Consider the following 5,347-nt stretch of genomic DNA (forward strand, 5'->3'; position numbering starts at 1 on the left):
TCTGGTCGTAATCTCTTTGCCATTTGATAAGTAATGGGAAGTGCTCCTCCAGCTGTTCAAATACGTTCACTGCAGCACACGCCTGTTCTATGGGAATCGTAAAGTGTGATGCCCTTGATGGCAAAACAGACTAAGACTTCTAGCATGGAGATGGGGGAACCGTGGCCCTGCAGACGTTGTTGGACTCCAAATCCCATCAACGCATTTCCAAAAGCGAGGGATGATGGGAATAGTAGTCCAGGGGAACAGGTATTCGGAGCTAGCTTTCGGATAACAAAGGAAGGGTCAGGCTCTGTAGGATCTGGGGGTGTTCCTAGGAAAGGCAGTTATCCGTCCAATAAAGTCCAGCACTAAAGTGAGCCCTAACATTGCCAAGCAGGGCTGTGTGACAGCCAAAGACCCACCCCTCAATATAATAATAATAATAATTTATTATTTGTACCCTGCCCATCTGGCTGGGTTTTCCCAGCCACTCTGGGCAGCTACCACAAAGACCAAAAATACACTAAGATGTCACACATTAAAAACTTCCCTGAACAGGGCTGCCTTCAGATGTCTTCTGAATGTCAGGTAGTTGTTTATCTCTTTGACATCTGATGGGAGGGCGTTCCACAGGGCGGGTGGCACTACCGAGAAGGCCCTCTGCCTGGTTCCCTGTAGCTTTGCTTCTCGCAATGAGGGAACTGCCAGAAGGCCCTCGGCGCTGGATCTCAGCGTCCGGGCAGAATGATGGGGGTGGAGACGCTCCTTCAGGTATACTGGACCAAGGCCGTTTAGGGCTTTAAAGGTCAATACCAACACTTTGAACTGGGAGCCAATGTAGGTCTTTCTGGTGTTATGTGGTCTCGACGGCTGCCCCCAGTCACCAGTCTAGCTGCCGTATTCTGGATTAGTTGTAGTTTCCGGGTCACCTTCAAAGGTAGCCCCATGTAGAGCGCATTGCAGTAGTCCAAGCGGGAGATAACTAGAGCAATGTTTTGGGTAATGTATGTATGTTGTGGTACCAATGGATGCCCTCTGCTCGGTCCAGTGGGGCTTCTAAGGGCGGAAATGACTTTGCATGGTAGGTGCATTGATTCTGACCGTGGAGATGAAAATTCTAAGCCGCCACTCCCAGGTTCAGAGTGTGGTCACATCCTCCTTCTCTTCCTCAGAGAGCACGACGGCAAATTCCCCTCTTGCTCTCAGCTTCAAGGGCCCTGAGGAGGCAGGCAATTGGCTTCAGGGTCATCATCAGAAGCGGTTGTTGCCAAAGAGGCCTGTGAACAAGGCCCCAACAATCATAATCTGTAACATTCAATTAATAACTAATTAACATTTCACAGATGAAAGAGAGAGGCATGTTTGTAATAATCCCGGTTTTCATACCATGATCATCGCTTCCTTGCTGGGGCCTCCCCACAACTCTGCTCCACTATTAGAGCAGGATTTGTTCCACCTGCTGTTGAGAGCCTGTGTGGTGTAGTGGTTAAGAGCTGTGGACTCGTAATCTGGGGAACCAGGTTCGCTTCCCCGCTCCTCCACATGCAGCTGCTGGGTGACCTTGGGCCAGTCACACTTCTCTGAAGTCTCTCAGAGGAAGGGAGTGGGGGAGGAAGGGAAAGGAGAATGTTAGCCACTTTGAGACTCTTTAAGGGGAGTGAAAGGCAGGATATCAAGTCCAAACTACTACTACTACTACTACTACTACTCTTCTTCTTCTTCTTCTTCTTCTTCTTCTTCTTCTTCTTCTTCTTCTTCTTCTTCTTCTTCTTCTTCTGTTGTCATTTAATGCCAACAGAAAGAGAATGCAGAGGATCTTGTGGCGCCAACTTGGCCACCACATTGGAGGGGGGGCTAATCACATGACTCGTTATGTGATGCCACATGACGCATCTGCCCCAGTGGGACATGCCATGGGGAGAAGGAGGTGGAGCGCCTCCTCCCCATGGCATGCACCGGGGGGGGGGGATGTGCAGAGGGCAATCTTCATCCTTGTTCATCCCAGTCCTCTCCCAGCTCCCAGGTGGGGGCTTGGGCACCAAGAGAACAACTGGTGGTGATGGGTGATGTTGGCCCCCTCAATATTGGGGGGGCTAGGGCCCCTGATTCAAAATATTGAGGGGGCTGGAGCCCCTAGCACCTCCTATATCAGGCACCGGTGGCACAGCAATAGCGAAAGCTTTAGTGCACATTTTTCCTATAGAAATTCAGGTACAGTGGCACCTCGGGTTACAGACACTTCAAGTTACAGACGCTTCAGGTTACAGACTCCACTAACCCAGAAATAGTACCTCCGGTTAAGAGCCTTACCTCAGGATGAGAACAGAAATCGCGCAGCGGCAGCAGGAGGCCCCATTAGCTAAAGTGGTACCTCAGGTTAAGAACAGTTTCAGGTTAAGAACGGACCTCCGGAACGAATTAAGTTCTTAACCCGAGGTACCACTGTATTAGGACATGCAACAAGGTCTGTCTCCCAAACATTTCAGAGAGGAGGCAGAGGCAGTGTTGAAGCCGCAATCATATATCCAGTTACCTGGGGGTAAACCCCCTTGGCAAACATGCAGAACATTGTTGTGTAAATCTAATAACCAGCACTTTGAACTGACCCCAGACATGAATCAGGAACCAATGAAGATGGTAGAGCAGTTGAGTCACAGATTCCCAATAATTGGTCTGAAGCCAGCGATAGTTTCTTTGAAGCTGGAATTCTCCTTCAGTCAACTCATTCTAAGACACACCCGTCATTCGGACACTTCCAAAGGACTTTCATTTGCTAACCTCACTACCTGCAAAACAAACTCTACTGTTGCACTTCTGGAACTCGCCATTCTCACCTGCAGTCGAAGAATGGGTTGCAGTTGATGACCTTTTTTTAGCTTTGCCCACTAAATAACACATTATGTGGCACAGGAGTATTATTTTGGAATAAAAAATTCAAAGCATTTGGCAAATGTTTCCAGAAATGTTCTTTAACTGAGCTTTAATCTTTTGCTTGATCTTGCTCATTTGGCAAAAAAGGGCCTCTGCCCCCGCTCCATCATGCACACACACCTTTTTTTGTTGTGTTTTCTTTTCTTCTTGGGTTCAGTGTTCCTCGCCTCTTCCCCTTAATTATACTCAGTAGGGGGGGGTGTCAACCCTCAGTATGCAGAGGGAGGCTCTGCACACTGAGGAGATAATAGCACTGCTGCTTTTTTCTGATAAAACTGTAGAAATTTATGTTAATCTCCTGTTTGAAATTCAATAAAAATGTTAATAACAAAAATAGTTGGGTTTGCCTTTGCTTTCTTTCCAGCTAGAGCTATAAAAATATTATTGTGTTCTTGGAATGACCTTCTGTACTGTTCTCAGGGAAACAGTGCTTTATGTTTGATGGTCTTGTGCAAATCTCTTTAAAATGAAGGTTTATTGCTCCCCTTTCACCCCTATAGACCAAAAATATCTACTCATCTTCTTGTCAAACTCTTCTTTCTTTCTTTTTTACTTCCCCTGTCACTGAAACAAAGTTTTATCAACAGAGTTATATGGTGGCCCTTTTAGAATTTGGTACAAATGAGGATTTGCTCTGAGTTGTTCTGATCAAAAGCACACACTTTTCACAAGCTCGTTTAAAGGAGCAGCCCCCCTAGCTGATCACAAGACACCTCCCTTTCCATGGAGGCGCAGATTGCAGCTATAACAAAGGCGGCATTTTTCCATCTCCGCCAAGCTAAGCAGTTGGCTCCTTACCTCTCTCGCCCTGACCTAGCCACTGTGATCCACGCGACGGTCACCTCCAGACTGGTTTATTGTAACTCGCTCTACGTGGGGCTGCCCTTAAGACTGACCCAGAAACTCCAGCGGGTGCAGAATGCTGCAGCGAGACTCCTTACGGGGTCTTCGCTGCGAGATCACATTCATCCGGTGCTATATCAACTGCACTGGCTCCCGGTGGAGTACAGGATCAGGTTTAAGGTGCTGGTTTTAACCTTTAAAGCCCTATACGGCCTAGGACCCTCGTACCTACGGGACCGCCTCTCCTGGTATGCCCCACAGAGAAACTTACGGTCTTCAAATAAAAACATCTTGAAGGTCCCAGGCCTCAGAGAAGTTAGGCTGGCCTCAACTAGAGCCAGGGCTTTGTCGGCTGTGGCTCCAACCTGGTGGAACACTCTGTCACAAGAGACTAGGGCCCTGCGGGACTTGACATCTTTCCGCAGGGCCTGCAAGACAGAGCTGCTCCGCCAGGCCTTTGGCCAGGGCACAGCCTGACTCCCTCCCTCGGCAATCTTCGCGGAGCTCTGGCCCAATGGTTGCCAGTGGCTTGAATTAATTAATTTTATAATGAATGATTTTAGAGTGTTGTTTGTGTTGTACTTTTGTATTGTTTTATTGTTGTTAGCCGTCCTGAGCCCGGCTTCGGCTGGGGAGGGCGGGATATAAATAAAATTTATTATTATTATTATTATTAAGAGAAGGTTATTACCCCAAAATGAAAAGCTGCACCAACCAGAGCAGGGATGGGGAGCCTGCGGCTATGTAGATGTTGTTCAACTAATATAGGAATGGGGAACTTCAAGTTAATAAAGACTCCAGGTGTAAATGTGTGTACAATAACTATCTTCCTTAAAGACAATAGCCTCCGCTGTGCCTCGATTTTCCCTATGGAAACACAACACTGGGTGAGTGCCTGGGACCCCCTGGAATTTTGTTTACCGCTTGGCAGAGATTGGGGTGTGTGTGCAACCTTTGTCACATTATATGCACTGCTCCCATCACAAGCACGTGACCTCCTGCAATTTTGTCAGGTTGGAAAGGGTCCTCCCATCCCAATTGGCCAGGACTGCTGGAGATGATGGGCACAATCTCCCCCACCCCTCCACAAGTGGATGGACAGGAGAGCAAGCTGGGGCTGCACTTATTACAAACAGCAGATCAGATCCTCTCAAACATTCTGTTCTCTTTTTAAGCAGAAAAGGGAATGACAAGGACAGAAACGGAACCGCAACTAAATTTTGGACTTTTCTGTCCCTGTGGCGATTAGCAAGACTCAGCGTCAGGGGAATGTTTCGACAGACTCTCCGAACCGTTGGCCTAACCCCAAATTCGGCTTGACAGCGCTGACTGCTCATAATCTTGTAGCAGTTAACAGTTGGCCTCCTGGTGGCAGAGCTCTCTCAACAGATCTCACACACGCCGTCTACATGGGCCTGACATCCAGAGTCTGCCCGTTTGCTGAGTATGGAATAGGACGTGACAGGAGATAGTGTGTATGTGTGCTCGGCTCACGTGAGATGATGGCAGAACCTCTGGTTTTAGGCAAAGCTGCTTGGTAGAAGAAAATAAACGAAAATAGCTAATGTTCGGTCTGCATAGAGATGGGAAG

This window comes from Podarcis raffonei, chromosome 17, assembly GCF_027172205.1.
Source record: "Podarcis raffonei isolate rPodRaf1 chromosome 17, rPodRaf1.pri, whole genome shotgun sequence".
In the NCBI taxonomy this organism is placed as follows: Eukaryota; Metazoa; Chordata; class Lepidosauria; order Squamata; family Lacertidae; genus Podarcis; species Podarcis raffonei.